Source organism: Terrapene carolina, unplaced genomic scaffold (assembly GCF_002925995.2).
Source record: "Terrapene carolina triunguis isolate 2854851 unplaced genomic scaffold, T_m_triunguis-2.0 Scaffold93, whole genome shotgun sequence".
Taxonomy (NCBI): Eukaryota; Metazoa; Chordata; order Testudines; family Emydidae; genus Terrapene; species Terrapene triunguis.
This window is the reverse complement of record NW_020664444.1, coordinates 1,886,387-1,903,181: the sequence shown is the minus strand read 5'-3', so window position 1 is coordinate 1,903,181 and position 16,795 is coordinate 1,886,387. Positions and strand designations below refer to the sequence as shown.

General features: G+C 40.4%; 1 protein-coding gene and 1 long non-coding RNA gene across 2 annotated transcripts in view; both read left to right on the top strand.

The window, feature by feature from the left end:
* The window catches only part of LOC115271192, a 28,027-nt gene extending 12,777 nt beyond the window's left edge, over window positions 1-15,250 (top strand). Inside the window, exon 3 of the long non-coding RNA XR_003899803.1 lies at window positions 15,214-15,250. This is a non-coding gene — a long non-coding RNA (uncharacterized LOC115271192). The remainder of the gene's footprint in view (window positions 1-15,213) is intronic.
* Window positions 15,251-15,273: 23 nt separating this feature from the next.
* Window positions 15,274-16,795, top strand: part of TNRC6A (trinucleotide repeat containing adaptor 6A) — a 53,263-nt gene continuing 51,741 nt past the window's right edge. Inside the window, exon 1 of the mRNA XM_029911249.1 lies at window positions 15,274-15,304. The gene's annotated coding sequence lies outside the window, so the exon portion shown is untranslated. The remainder of the gene's footprint in view (window positions 15,305-16,795) is intronic.

Below are 16,795 nucleotides of genomic sequence, written 5' to 3'. Positions count from 1 at the left end.
CGGACATGTCCAGCTTTTTGGGATTTCCCCCCGGACGGGGATTTGAGTCCCAAAAAGCCGGACATGTCCGGGAAAATCCGGACGTATGGTAACCCTAAATTAAAGGCTCCAGAGGCAATCCTGCCAGTTAGAGACTGAAAAGCCTAGCTCGACTACTAGGCAGATTGGTTAGAACTATAGTAAAGAACAGAATTATCAGACACATAGATGGACATGATTTGTTGGGGAAGAGTCAACACAGCTTTTGTAAAGGGACATGATGCCTCACCAATCTGTTAGAATTATTTGAGGGAGTTAGGAAGCATGGGACAAGGGTGATCCAGTGGGTATTAGTGTACTTGGACTTTCAGAAAGCCTTTGGAAAGTTCCCTCACCAAAGACTCTTAAGCAGAGTAAGCAGTCATGGGATAAGAGGGAAGATCCTCTCATAGATTAGTAACTGGTTAAAAGATAGGAAACAAAGGGAAGGAATAAGTGGTCAGTTTTCAGAATGGAGAGAGGTAAATAGCCGTGTCTCCCAAGGATCTGTACTGGGATCAGTGCTGTTCAACATATTCAGAAATGATCTGGAAAAAGGGGTAAACAGGCGACAATTTTCAGATGATACAAAATTACTCAAGATAGTTCAGTTCAAAGCTGACTGTGAAGAGTTACAAAGGGATCTCACAAAACTGGGTGACTGGGCAACAAAATGGCAGATGAAATTCAATGTTGATAAACTCAAAGTAATGCCTATTGGGAAACATTATCCCAGCTATACCTACAAAATGATGAGTTCTAAATTAGCTGCTATCACTCAAGAAAGAGATCTTGGGGTCATCGTGGATAGTTCTCTGAAAACATCCACTCAATGGGCAGTGGCAATCAGAAAAGCTAACAGGGTTAAGGACCATTAGGAAAAGGGTAGATATTAAGACAGAAAATATCATTGTGCCACTAGATAAATCCATAGTTTGCCCACACCTTGAATAATGCATGTAGTTCTGGTCATCCCCACTTAAAAAAAAAAGATATATTAGAATTGGAAAAGGTACAAAGAAAGTTAACGAAAATGAAGAGGGATTTAGAACAGCTTCCACATGAGGAGAGGTTGAAAAGATTCGGCTTAGAAAAAAGATGACCAAGAGGAGAGATGATAGAGGTCTGTAAAATCATGCATAATGTGGGAAGAAAGTGAATAGGGAAATGTTATTTACTCCTTCACATAACACAAGAACCAGGGTCACCCAATAAAATTAATAGGCAGCAGGTTTAAAACAAACATAAGGAAGTACTTCCTCACACAACCACAGTCAGCCTGTGAAACTTGTCAGGATGTTGTGAAGGCCTAAAGTATAATTGGGTTCAGAATAGAATTAGGTAAATTCATAGAGGACAGGTCAGTCAATGGCTATTAGCTAACTGAGATGGTCAGGGATGCAACCCCATGCTCTGGGTGTGCCTAAGTCTCTGATTGACAGAAACTGGGACTGAGCAACAGAATGGGTTACTTAATAATTCCATCTAAAGCATCTCGCTCCAGCCACTGTTGGAAAACAGAATATTGGGCTAGATGGACCGTTGGTTGACCCAATATGGCCGTTCTGACGTTCTTAATGTAGGGCAAAAGTTAAAGAACATTAATTGTGAGAAGTAAAGATCCTTTCAGTTGCAGTGGCCTATAGTGTTGGTGGTAACACAGGTAAAAAGGACACTTGTTTTCAGAAAATGGTTTTTAATTTGATATCATTCTTTTCAGTTACTTACCAAAGATAATACAATGAGTAAATGACACAACTTTTGACTAGATTTGAAATCCTTGGATTTCACTCGTGAGTTTGTGCCCATAAACCACTCTGTCTCTCACCAAAGGAACACATCTTTCTGGGGCGTGATTTACACTAAAAATTTAGATCAACGTCTCTGTCACTCAGGGTTGTAAACGCCATAGTTAAACAGACCTAACCCCAGTGTAGATGTGGCTAGATCAATAGAAGAATTATTCCATCAGCCTAGCCTACCGCTGCTTGGGAATTACCTACATTGACAGAAAAACCCCTTCTGTCAATGTTAGAAGCATCTACTCGACGGCACTACAGCGGCATAGCTGCCACCCTGCATCACCCATAGTGTAGACACTGCCTTAGAAGGGGGGTAAAAAGGCTCAGTTGGTGCTTTGAAAATGGCTCAATCTATACCTAAACCTGAGGTTGACCTAGCTAAGTCAAGGAGGGGTGTAAAAAATTCACACCCTGAGATTCAAAGTTCAGCTGACCTAACCCCTGTATAGAATTCTTCTGTTGACCTAGCCTACCATCTGTGGAGGGGGTGGTTTAACTAGAGTGGTGGGAAAACACTTTCTGTCACAGTAGCAAGTGTCTACAGTACAGCTGCAGCGCGTAGTTGTGCTGCCGTAGTGTCTGTAGCATAGACATAGCCTAGGTTGAACAAAGAGCCAATAATTCTGAATTCTCGTTTGTATTTTCTTTTACTTGTATGAACCGGATTTATGTTGAGTGAGGTATAATTACTGAGGCTACAAAAATCTGATTGTCCGTTTTGGAATTAAATTAACTGCCACACTTATCTGGCACTCTGTACTCATAATTATACAGATAGTAGCAGCTTCCTTTTTCTCCTCAAACAGAGTATAGTCATCAAATTTAAAGGATCCCTCCTGAAAGGAAAATCCATTTATATTTGCTCTCAGTTGTCTTTTAAGATAGGATATTTAAATGGAAGGCCTTTGCTTCAGTCTGAAATTTGAATTTGGTATAGTCTGGGTATTTCACGTTCAGTTGGTCTAAATTGAAAAAATAAGGTTTGCATTTCAATTAAGACCATTAACTTTGAATATATTCAATCAATTTATGTAGTAGGAAAAGGAAATTCCCCATATATACATTTTTCAAATGTGTGGATGTGAAAATAATAGAATTCTGCTTATATATTTCTCATAAGAACAGCCATACTGGGTCAGACCAAAGGTCCATTTAGCCCAGTGTCCTGTCTTCGGACAGTGGCCAATGCCTGGTGCCGCAGAGGGAATGAACAAAACAGGAAATCATCAAGTGATCCATTCCCTGTCGCCCATTCCCAGCTTCTGGCAAACGGAGGCTAGGGACACCATCCCTGCCTATCCTGGTTAATAGCCATTGATGGACCTATCCTCCAGGAATTTATCTAGTTCTTTTTTTTTTTTTAATCCTGTTATAGTCTTGGCCTTCACAGCGTCCTCTGGTAAGGAGTTCCACAGGTTGAGTGTGCGTTGTGTGAGCATATGAACCAGTATTAAATATATTGAGTTCCTGTTTTTTGTATGCCTTAGCTGGAAGATCCAAGAATACAACTATGATGCTTCTCTGAGCACCTCTGCCATATTAAGTCAGTGGGAGAAATGTGATCAGTGAAAGAAACTAGTTTGCTTCTTAGCTTTACATCTTGCTGTTAAAATTACTTTCTGTGGCATTTCTTGTACAGTAGAAAGTAATGAAACTAAAGATGACACTTTGCACACACAAATAAATGTCAAGTATCAGGGGGTAGCCGTGTTAGTCTGTATCCACAAAAACAACAAGGAGTCCGGTGGCACCTTAAAGACTAACAGATTTATTTGGGCATAAGCTTTCGTGGGTAAAGTGAGCTTTTTTATCCACAAAAGCTTATGCTCAAATAAATAAACGCTAAGTGCTATTCAGACATTACCAACTATTAATATCTGAAGTCATGGGGTGGGAAATAGTTGTGATAACACTTTCACTTCTTGAGGGGCAGTGTTAAAAATAGTTTGCCATTTATTTTAATGTTGTTGTGTTCTGAGATATAAGTGTTATGTTTCTTCTGTTGATAGAGGCACACACTACATGTTGTGCATTGCTGGAGAAGTGACAAGAGGGCCAAACAGGATCTCACATGTTACAGTATTTTTCACAGGTTGTGGCTTCCAGAATCAATTCCTTTAAATAGATAAAAATGGAGTATGTAAATTTTGATGTTTTAGGAAGTTTAAGATTGCTGTGTAGAAACTGAAAGTGAGTCTGTGGCAAAACATTCTTACTATATTACTGCATTAGTCATCAGTATTCAAGATGAGCTTCAGAATTGCAGAGTAAAACGGTAATGTTATTTAATGCAGGTTTGGTGCCAGGTTGACTAATCTAATTTCATTCACCTTTGTTGTACCTACTTTCTCACTAGGAATATTTTTGCTTTGAAAACAATATTCAGGATGAAGCTTACTCTTTAAAGTGCATATGCATTTTACTCTGTATTGCTTTCCTAAAACCTGAATGACTCTTTCAAATCAGTGATCTCTGCAGTTGGTACAATACTAAAAAATTCTGGTACAAAACCCTGGGTTATTTAGCTATTTCCTTTACACTTTATTAAGATAAACTTGCCAGGTTAATAAAATATTGTAAATATAATATGCTGCAGGAACAGACAGGCACATCAAGTGGGCATCATGCAGTGTTCGCAGGTTGATTACATAATACTGCTTATACTCAAGGAAGATCTTATCAAAGTAGTATCTTTCTGAATTAACAATTAGTGAATTTTAATTTTCTTCTGCAAAATAAAATAAAATGTAAATGTATTTCATATCCTGGAAAAAATAAAAGCTACTGATACTATCTAGAAGTTAGTTTTCTTAGAATAGACGGACTTCTGACCTGTGTGCTTTCTCCATTAGCTGCCATAGCAACTAGTTTGCGCTGAAAAATAAATACACTGAACCAAGTCCAATTGAAGATCAGGGCAAGAGCTTTAGATATAGCCAGAAATGCAGTGTGCGCAAGTACATGGTGATGCACAAATGTGGCTTTAATTTCTACTTTTAACTGTGCTGTTTCTACTGCAGCTCTATGGTGGATCATTATCTCCTACTCTTAGAGCAGCATAAGAGCTGCTCTCATTTAAACTGCCCTGCCCTGTAGCAGTCACAGAAAGCAGAAAATAGACAAAGATCAGTGTTTGTCCCCTCCTTTCTCCCCCCCAACCATGCCCCTCTTTTTTGTAGCCTCACCTGTTTCACCTGGTATGCTCCCATTGAGGAGGGTGTTAGACTTATGAACACGTATATCAGCCTTCTGCCATTGCAGAGCTCATCTTTGCAGCAAGCAGACCTATGACCAAATTATATGAATGGTAAAGTACAGAATGGCCATGCTGCACCCTTATGGTCCAGCACAGGTCTGGGACTTGCAAGTGTCAAGTGCAGACAAGTATTACATATGCCTTTGTTTTGAGATCTTCATGTGTATTATCCAAGAACATACATTTTCTCTTGCTTCTTTAATAACCTGAGCTGTCTTGTGTAAAAGTAGAAATAACATTCACGCTGTCGAAAATCTTGACTGACAGCAAGATTGCCTGGCCCATGATCAGTATTTTTAAGAGAAAAGATTGTGTACTGTGTTGTACTTCCATGTGGGGGGAAAAGGCTAGAACTATTCACCCATACTTTTCCAAAGCACTCTAGAGCCCTGTATCTGCTAGAACATTTTGACATTGTGAGCAATAGTACATGTGTAACACACCACATGTGCTCACAAGTACTTGCAACAGGCATCCAATAAGTGATAGAGAGGGAGAAGATTGGTGCACAAGAAAATAATGCTGTTTCAAATTTAAGGAAGTACTATGAAAGAAGGAATAAGAAGTGAAGGGGGCCTTGAAAACAAGGACAAGATCTTAAGTTTGATGCAAAAGGAGAGAAGATTCTAATGAAGCAACTTGAAGGTGGCAATAGTGGTGGAACATTCAGCATTGAAAAGAAAGCAGTTCGTCGTCTCATAGCTTTTATTAAACAATTCTCATATTACAGAAGTTGTCTGGTCGTAATATGATCCTGGTTGTGCTTGGAGCTATACACAGAGGTACACGATTCCTGCTCCAAAGAACTTCTGTTCTATGGAGACTATTAAAAAGAATGGGAAAGGAGGGGAAATTATTATATAAAAAATATGGTACATTTTTTAGGTTTGAAATTACATTACTCCTGCTCTGGAGTTGTCAAACTGATAGTTTAAAAAGCAAAAATAGATGTAAGGAAAATGTTCAGGTCAGCCCATAATAAGATGAATTATATTGTATTTAGGACAAAGTTAATGGAGACTCGGGTTCTTATATGTCCTGTCCTATATGTACTCTGAAGTTTGGGAACTTTCCTTTCTTTTTCAATGCTGTGGAAATGTACTGCCATGCCAAGTGCTTACAAGCAATGAAGTTTACAAGCAAAGATCATTGTTGTGGCATTGTTCCATGTTGGAGGAGAGTCACTTTAAAGGTCAAGTTGGCCTTTTGTCCCAACCATGAGATTCTTCAGCAAGATGTTGAGAGATGGTACTCAAATAATGATGATCTTGGCCTTCTCAAAACAGCTGGAACTTTCTGCAAGATGCTGGAACATAATTGCTCTCCCTCAAGTAAAGGTGTACCCACAAAGAGAGGCTGCTTTTTAGTAGTAGCTATTTGGGCACTGCCTAAAATAACAGGAAGCCTGAATGGGAGCCCTTGTTCTGTCTGTTGGAAAGCTAGGAAGTATATTGATGTGAATTGCCACGACAGCTGAAACTGTGCATATTCTCAGCAGCAGAACCGGGTTAAAGGCATATGTGGCTCTTCCGCATAAAACACTGTGAAATCTGCCTCCACTTTAAGCCCTGTTTCCACCGTGATGCAACACGGAAGCTTGCTCTCTGTGTTTCTGAGTTTCTAAGTATGCAAATTAGTATTATCAGTAGTTTTTTATAGGAATTTGTTTTGTATCTGATTTTCCTGTTTCTCCCTCTTTTGTATTTGCATACTAAAAATGCAGTAAGTAGTTTTACCTTTTATTTAAGTTAAAAAATCTTGTTTTGCTGTTGGAAACTCCAGTTTCATAATTGTATATAGGGTTGGACATTTGAGCGATCCAAAAACCACTTGATCAATTTGCTGGTCAAACATTGATCAAATATGTCAAAAGTGGTTAATATTTTAAAGCACTAATTTATTAGAATAGTAACAAAAAGGAGTAAGACTTAATGATGTCCAGTAGACTTAGCCTTGGATATTTATACCTAATTACAAAAACCAAGTTACTTAACTTTAGTTATTTTAACTCCCAGAAATGTGAAACACAATGAAATGGAGTTCTAAAAAAAGAGAATTATTACCTTTTTTAGCAATGTTAAGTTGGCATTTAAATGTGAATACTATTGAAGACTGAACAGTTACAAAAGAAAAGAAAGATGAAATAAAACAAACACATAGCAACTATAAAAGTCATTTTTAAATGCACTTACGCTAGGTAGGCAGCTGGCCAACTCTTCAAGCATCTTGCTTTTCATTATCTTTATTGACTTCATCTGTGCCTTCGTCATCATTTTAATGTGCTTTGTAAACTGCAATGTGCATTGATGGCCTGGTGTGTATGTATGTAGGTATGTATGTACGTATGTATGTATGTACGTATGTACATACATACAATGTTTGTTCTAGAGAATTCCAGCCAATCAAGATGCTCATCTTTCAATTACTTCACCTTTTTCCCAGCTGGTGACAATATGTAGTAAAGTAAGTGATCAAGACATTTAAGTAGGCTTGCTAACACTTGGCACCATGATGCAATCAAAAATGTAGGTTTCCACCTACATTGAGGCATTTTTGCGGGAATATTTGACCATGGCCAATTAGGTGGTCAATTGACTAGCTTGCCAAGCCTAATTGTATGTAACTTTGCTGCCAAAGAAAAACTTTGTAATGATAGCAGCCAACCAGACTTTGGCTTCACAAGGTTGAAATAATCTAAGTGGGAGAGTGCACATCTTCCTTAAAAAGCCATGTTTTTTCCCCTCAGTGCTTTTAAATAGACCATAATGTCTTACGTGGTGAGTGAAGCTGAATTTTGAGTCTACAAATGAGAGAAATGGGATTAATTTTAGCAAAGTAGCATTAGCTAATCAGTAAACTTGCAATAAAAGTACTTTTTTCCCCTTACCCCGTCATGCTCTCTACTCCCCCCCCAAAAAAAAAGATTAAGAATTAAAATAGCTGTTTAACTCTCCAGTCTGCTTTTCTATCCTAGATGAATAGCATGGTTAGTACCTACACAGAGCTTTACACATTTAAAGGTTGGACTTGAAAAGTTTGTAGACACACTAGCAAGAAGATGATATAAAAGATGGGGAAGAGCCAATAGCCATGTACAGCTCCAGTGCATCAGCTGCTGCTCATGGAAAAGGTTCAGAAAAGGGCAACAAAAATGATTAGGGATATGGAGCAGCTTCCATAAGAGGAGAGATTAACAAGACTAGGACTTTTCCACTTGGAAAAAGAGATGACTACAGGGGGATATGATAGAGGTCTATAAAATCATGACTGGTGTGTAGAAAGTAAATAAGGAAAATATTTACTCATAACAAGAACTAGAGGTCAGCAAATGAAATTAATAGGCAGCAGGTTTAAAACAAAGGAAGCATTTCTTCACACAACACAGTCAACCTGTGGAGCTCTTTGCCATAGGATGTTGTGAAGGCCAAGACTATAACGGTTAAAAAAAGAACTAGATAAATTCATGGAGGATAGGTCCCTCAATGGCTGTTAGTCAGGATGGGCGGGGATGGTGTCCCTAGCCTCTGTTTGCCAGAAGCTGGGAATGGGCGACAAGGGATGGATCACTTGATCCCTGTTCTGTTCATTCCCTCTGAAGCACCTGGCACTGGCCACTGTTGGAAGAGAGGGTACTGGGCTAGATGGACTTTTGGTCTGACCCAGTGTGGCCGTTCTTCTGTTTTTCAAAGCAGTAGGAGAGTGGAACTAACATGAGTTGTAATTGGTTTCACTGCCCACAGAATTCTGTATAGCAACCCTGGCCACCTCTTGTCAATTTAACTGCTGCTGCTTGACAATTTTAGGAGTGGCAAAGAAAGTGGAGCAGTTTGCCTACAGATTCAGGATTAAGGACCTCATTTTAGAAAGCTTAAATTCTGCAGAAATTAATGGATTTAGGTACATTTTCCCACTCTGGGAAACTGCCTACTTACCAGTAGTAAGTAGGCTAGTGGTTTTTTCAAGCCCCATTCAAAGTACTATACAAACATTAACTTACTTGCAGCACCCCAGAGGAAATTAAGGCAGAGGGTGAATGTCTTGCCCAAGGCAAGGGAACAAACTTTCAATTGTGTGTGTTGGTCTTGGACGACGCTGGCTCTGAAAGACGACCAGAAGAAAACTTTCAAACTTACTTGTAATCTTTCCTGGCCTGCCAATCTAGGAAGTGTTACTGGGATGAGAACGCAAGCCAGTGGAAGCATATTCAGACATTAAAGTGGCAGTGGAGTGTCTTGTGAGTGGGCTTTCTAAGCTTCCCTCAAATAAATTAGTTTTTTTATTGGACTATAGAATTTTGAAATAGTTAGTTCTAATAAAGCCCCCCACTAAATCTCTCTTGCAGCAAGTGAACATTGTTCCTTACCTGCAGGTGTGTCCTTGGATGATAGCTGCCGCTGTTTCCTTTTGATTGTTAGGTTTATCTGGTGCTTTTCAAAGTGCTCTTTGTGTGTGTGTGTGTTTCATGTGAGCCATCTTGATTACAGTACTACTGCTGAGGAAAAGCAGATTCCTGTTGCCAGGGATATCTAACTCATATGCTCAAGAACACTCCAGACTATCCTGGACTTGCTGCACCCTTAACTTATATTCACTTTCTCTTCTGCCTACTCCGGCAGTCTTGTCCTTCTGCCACTTATGAAGAGGAATTGCAGAGAACCACACCAGCCACTTAGTCACTTCAGCTATGTCTACACTACAAACTTCAGTGCCTTTTGAGACTTTCTTACAGTGTGTTGTGGGATAGAAATGACTCACCCATGGATCTCTGGGAGCTAGGTATCAGGTTCCCAGCATGTAACTTTCTCCATCCCGTGATGCCATCCATATCCCATAATTTTCCATGCCTTCTTTTTAAATCCCATAAACCTGTGGAACACTTTTCCCTGTCCCTTTTCTTGACAAAAGCATGGAGCCCTCAGAGCTCCGTGCTATTCTCGTGAATGTTACAAATACAGGATGCATGATTGACCCATAGGAACTACCACAACAACAGGGGGACATGACGATTTCTTTGAGGACAGTTTGCTGAGAGGCCATTCAAGGTTGTTGCCGACATTCACACAGCAGCTGCAGATGGTAGAGCACCGCTTCTTGGAGCGAAAAACAAGCACTGACTCGTGGAATCACATCATAATGCAGGTTTGAGATGTTGAGCAATGGCTGCAGAACTTTTGGGTTTGAAAGGCCTCATTCCTGGATCTGTGTGCCGAGCTCATTCCAGCTCTCTAGTGCAACAGCACCACAATGAGAGCTGTGTTGACAGTGGGGAGGTGAGTGGCTATCATGTTGTGTAAGCTTGCGATGCCAGATTGCTACTGTCGGTGTGAAATTATTTTGGAATTGGAAAATCCACAGTGGGGCTGTTATGCATGTGTGTAGGTTCATTAATCAGCTCCTGCTTTGCAGGACTTTGATTCTGGACAGTGTGCAGGACATAGCACTTGTGTTTGCAACAATGGGGTTCCCGAACTGCAATGGGGCAATAGACGGTTTGCACATCCTTTTTTGGCGCTAGCCCACTTTGCCATTGAGTACATCAGCAGAAAGGGCTTCTTTTCTGTGGTTATGAAAACATTGGTGAATCCCTGGGGACACTTCCCCAATATTGGTGTGGGCTGGTCAGGGAAGGTATGTGCCACCTGCATCTTAAGAATACAGGACTTTTCAGAAAGCTGCAACATTTTTTTTTTTCTGACTGAATATTGAAATGCAAATGGTGATTCTGGAGGGACCGAGTTTACCCCTGGTTCCACTGGCTTATGAAGCGGTACACTGGCCACCTTGACAGCACCAAAAAGAGGTTAAACGACTGGTTCCACATGTGCAGAATGACAGTTGAATGTGCTTTTGGTAGATCGAAGGGATGCTGGTGGTGGTTACTCACTAGACTGAATCTCAGTGAGAAATATATGGTTATAGCTGCCTGTGGTGTCCTGCATAATATCTGTGAGGCAAAGGGGAAAACTGCTGCCAGGGAGGAGGTGAAGCAGTGTCTGCTGACTTTGAACGGCCAGAGACACAGGCCATTACAAGAGCTCAACAGGGAGCTGTGTGGTTGAAGGAGGCTTTTGAAAGAACACTTGAACAGTCCTGTGGCTCACCATTCTGTAATGGACTGTTATCTGGGCCTGAAGCTTTGGGTGCTGCTAGGAATGGTGTAGTGCTTGCTGTCAGTTATAAATGTACTGTTTTTCTGAATCTATGCGTTCTGTGGTGCTGTACGTTTACAAGCACTGTGTGCTTTGAGTCCTGCTATGCATTCTGCAGTATTTGTTGTGAACTAATAAAGATTTTATTCTTCAAAAATAGAAATTTATTGAGAAACAAAAACAGTGCACAAAACCAATGCACCAAAAACAAGCAATGCAATACAAACTTTTAACAACTTTAAAATTGGAAACACAGCAAACATTTCTGTCCATTTTCAGGGCACAAATGTAGGTCATTGTGACTACACAAACACCGACTGTGGTTCTCATTGATCAGTGTATGTGAAGCTGTTTTTACTTGCTGTCCCCTGGTGTGAAGTGATAGGGTTAATGATGCGTCCTGTGTGGTATGTTGTGGCCGGGGGGCGGGGGGGGAGATACGGAGCTGCTAACAGAGTTTAAGAAATGCAAAGGTTGGGGAGTCTGGAATTTTTGGGCCAGTAGGTCAACCAGGATGTGCAGTGTTTGGGTTTGTTGCCTGAGAAGATTCATAATGGCCGGCCGCACCTTCCTCTCCTTTTCCTAGGGGGACTACTGGGCCTTTCTCCTGCCTGCTCTTTCCTTCTCCATGCCATCTGCCATGTTGGCGCTACAGGCCCTTTGCAGTCTGCTGCAGCATTGGCTTGCAGGATCTCACTGAACATGTCCTCTCTAGTCATCTTCATCAGGGTCTGGCACTCTGCAAATGTAGAAGGGGCACCCCTGAAGGGCACAAAAGCAGCTACTGCTAAAAACAGACGGATGCAGCATTGGAGTTATAGTCACAACACAAAGGGAAAGATAATTTCAAAGCTCCTGTCCCTTATTCCCATTAAAGACTCTTAATAAGACATGCTTATTGCACTTCAGCTTTGGAGTGCCTCTGTACAGCGCGGCTCCCCAGCCCCAGCCATAGTGAGGGTGGCCCGCCAGGGGCCAGGTGGAGGGAAGAAATGCTGATTGCATAAAACAATATAATTTCAGTCCCTATTCCAGGGTACGAATACAGGGCAATGGCACTGAATATCAGCACTATTTTCCACAGGCAGCAGTGGTTTTAGCTGATATCTCATTCCTGATGGTAACAAAGGCACAAAGAGCTCAGCTGCTGCTGCTGTCCAAAAGCTGCCTCTGCCCATATGCTGCTACCCTAATTACTGCTATGGTGCCTGGCCAACTCATTGCTCCACATCCCCTCTGTCCTCTCCCCCGCATAACCCAACAGGGGAATGGAAAGCAGATACCAATTCTACCTCTGTTTGTGGTACCACTATCTCTTCTTGTAGGAGTGAAACAATGAAAAGTCAATACCTGTGTCTGGCTAATTTCAGTACAAGGCAGGTGCCATCTTTAAATTTAAACTTTGTAAGGAAAAATGTATACACACACTTACTCAAGATCCCTTCCTCTTCATCCGCCATATTTCTATGTCGGGTCCATAGCTTTACTTGCACAGCATCGTCTCCCCACCGATCCAGAAGATCCAATATCTCCTGTCTACTCCAGGCAGAAATGTGTCTAGTGGATGGAACTAGCATTGTTGCTTGGGCAGTTGCCTTTTCTTGACTACCCACCTTGGTGAGCACACCTAGCAGCTCCCCCTTCTTGAGTGCATTTCAAAAACTTAAGGGGGGGGGGCTTAAATGGGGTGGTGGCTTCTGGTCTCTGTGTCCCTTAGGCAATGGAGTTTACAACTGTGACCACAATGGTCACTTGTTGCAAGAAATGGAGCATTATGGAACAGCTGCTGGAAGACTGTGGTCATGCTGGTCATGACTGCAGGTCATGCAGTGTCCATACTTACATTGCATCAACCTCTGTAGGTCAACCATATCTCTGCACCATTTGGGAAAGTGGTATTAGTGTGTTGCTGTAACAGGGTGCTTAAGTTGACTGGAGACGAATTTGAGTGTAGACACGTGCACAAATAGGTTGACCCAAGGTGACTTACGTTGTCCTAACTTTGTAGTCTACTCTAGACCATCTCTTCAAACGTTTTTGCTCAATGGAAAGAGGTAAATAGTGGGGTCCCCCAAGACCCTCTACTCAGACCTGTGCTGTTAACATATTCAAGTACGAAGCTGACTGCAGAGAGTCACAACGGGATCTCACAGAACTGGGTGACTGGGCAACAAAATTGCAGATGAAATTCAGGGTTAAGTCCAAAGTAATGAACACTGGAAAAAACCATCCCAATTATACATACAAAATGATGGGTTCTAAATTAGCTGTTACCACTTAAGAAAGCGATCTTAGAGTTGTCATGAATAGTTCTCTGAAAACATCTGCTCAGTGTGCAGTGGCAAGCAAAAAAGCTAACAATGTTAGGAATCATTAGACCTGGGATATATATAAAACAGAAAATATCCTAATGCCACTATTTAAATCTATGGTAAACACACAACTTGAATATTGCATACAGTTCTGGTTGTCACATTACAAAAAAGATATATTAGAGTTGGGAAAGGTACAGAGAGGCAACGAAAATGATTAGGCGGATGGAACAGCTTCCATCAAGAATAAATTAAAAAGACTTGGAACTGTTCAGCTAGAAAAGAGATGACTAAGAGAGGATAAGATGGGGATCTATAAAATCATGACTGGTGTGGAGAAAGTGAATAGGGAACTGTTATTTACTCCTTCACATAACACAAGAACCAGGGGTCACCCAATTAAATTAATAGGCAGCAGGTTTAAAACAAACCTAAGGAAGTACTTCCTCACACAACCACAGTCAGCCTGTGGAACGCATTGTCAGGGGATGTTAAGGTGAAAAACATAACAGGATTCAAAAAAGAATTAAATAAGTTCACGGTGAATAGGTCCATCCATGGTGGTTATGTCAGGGAGACAATCCCATGCTCCAGGTGTCCCTAAACTTCTAACTGCCAGAAGCTGGGACTGGACATCAGGGGATGGATCACTTGAAATGTCCATGTTCTGTTTATTCCCTCTGAAACATCTGGCAATGGCCACTGTCAGAGACAAGATACTAGGCTAGATGGGCCACCAATCTAACCAATATGTCCACTCTTGCGTTCTTATTACCTTAATAAACTTCCTTTAGCCTGCAGTTTACTTTAAACCTTACTGCTTGTCTTTGCTACTATCTTACCATTTCTTGCTGCATAGTCCATAGGAGTACTTGCATCTTCACTGCTCTTCAATTTCAGCTTTCTTTTCTATTCATATGTTCCCGTTCTTGTTCAAAGGACTAAATTCCATTCTAACTGCAAGAATGGAGTGCTTTTAAAGCTGCCTAGAAAGTGAGAATAGAATACATCATATGGCTGCACAGCTGTATTGGTGGTGAACATTGTGTTGCATAAAGTATGTAAGGATGAATTGAAATTTATGTAAGAATTTCCTGGCTCCAACTCTATTAAACTATGCTGCTATTTTAACATTTGTCTGCGGAAGCTGGTTATGTCTGAAAGAAGATGGGGCAAATTTGACATGTAAAAGTTCAATTTCAGAGCTAATTCACAGCAGAAGGTAAAGATTAAATAGTATTGGAATCATGCCAACCCTTTAGAACTAACACTGATTTGTGAATTAAAGTAAACTTAAAAAGAATAAGCCTTAATTATGTCCTTTGGTAGAAAGAAGGTACCATGTATAGAATGGTACTGCACATGGTTTTTGGTGGTGGTGGCTTAATTTCAGGGGTGTAGAGGAAGGATCTCTGCTCCTGGATGTTGCATATTGAAAATAGGCCTATTAAAATACACACCATAATAAAACAGTTTACCACTTGTGATGTAGAGTGACAGTATATATTATCTTGATTTAGACTAACTGATCCCTTTAGAAATTTTATGCAGCCAACAAATTAGGGATAAAATTCCCATATCTCTTTAAGATCATTTCTAAAAAGAGTATAAATGAAGGAATAGAAATGTCTACTGAATGCATTTTGGGAGAGTTAATTACAAACTGTGTGGTTCAGGGATTTAGTGCAAGAAGAGGAAGAACAGTTGATGGAAGAAAGGAAAAAGAGAAAAGAAGACAAGAAAAAGAAGGAAGCTGCTCAAAAAAAGGTATGTGGATCATTTAAGTTTAAAAAAAAAAATAGGATTTGGCTTTTGTTTTTTTTCTCAGACTAATTTTGCTTATTGTAATATAGCTGTTAAAGATAAGCCTATTTTTTTTAAAAAATCTCATTATAGCACTTCCAAAGCACAAGGCAATCATCAAGTAACTGTCTTACTGAACATCTTTTCTGATCTTGCAGGCATAGTTTTTTCAAAGCTAAAAATCTTGTTTAGATATCCATTTAGCTCACAGATCTTCAGTTGATAGGGACGTTTCTGGATGCAAGCCCATGCATACACAATGTGAAGACTGACATAGTATAAAATGTTTTTTAAGATAGTTGTTTTTAGCTGTTAGCCTTATTTTAATACATCTGATTAGCCTTCTGTGATGAGTATAACTCTTCATCACACATGCTTTATCAAAGATGGATAAAATTAAAACATTGGCAGCAGGGAGTGGGGTTTAAGACTAGTTATGGTAAAGTGCTTTGAAGATATAAGAGCATTGAGTGAATACTAAGAATTATTCCCGAGACATTTTTAAAGAAAAAATACAAAATTACTTTTTGGGTAATGCTAAAACAGTATCCGTCAGTCATTAGTATTTAACATTGTAGATGCACTGGTTGAGAGGAGCCCATAAATCTGGCTAAGAACATATCTCCATTTCAGACTTCCAATTCCTATAAGGAGACATCTAAAATAAGCCTAGTTCTCAATTTTTTCTTGATCCTCCTTAGCAATGTTAAATGTTCAGTTCATATGCAGAAAAATGGCTAGTCATTTCTGCAACCCAGACCTCTTGTCAAAATAAAGGGGTTTATCTCATTTACAAAAACTAAGTACACACCTAATTCTGTTATTCCTCCGCCCCTCCCCCCCCCGGTCATCTTTTCCTGGAACATTTTTTTTTTTAGAAAAGATGAGATATTTGCTTATAACCCAGAATGAGACCCTCTGTAATCTTTATAGCAGCGACAACAAACTGCGTAAGGACTTGCTTCAGTAGTGCACAACTCCATCACTAGTGCTCAAGTACAAATGCATAAATCATTTTCTGTTAGGGTTCAACATCTTCCAGCAATGCCCTTAATTGGAAAGGAGATTCTTTGCTCATGGGATTTTTGGCTTCACTTTTTTTCTGTGAGAGATGGTGCTTCATAGATGTCAATGTTAAACACAGCATATTAATATAAGAGCAGGTCTACATTACTGCTTAAGTCAATCTAACTTGGGTCGCTCAGGGATGTGAAAAGACACTCTCACTCTCACTCACACACCCGCAAGCTACAGTGAGCTAAGAGCTGTCCACACCAGCGCTATGTCGGCTGGAGACGCTCTCCCGCTGGCATAGCTTCCGCCTCTCGTGGAAGTGGAGTAACTATGCCGACAGAGCGCTCTCCCGTCAGCATAGCACGTCTTCACCAGCCGCGCTACAGCAGCACAACTACATCGGTACAGCTGCGCTGATGTAACTCTTCTAGTGTAGACCTG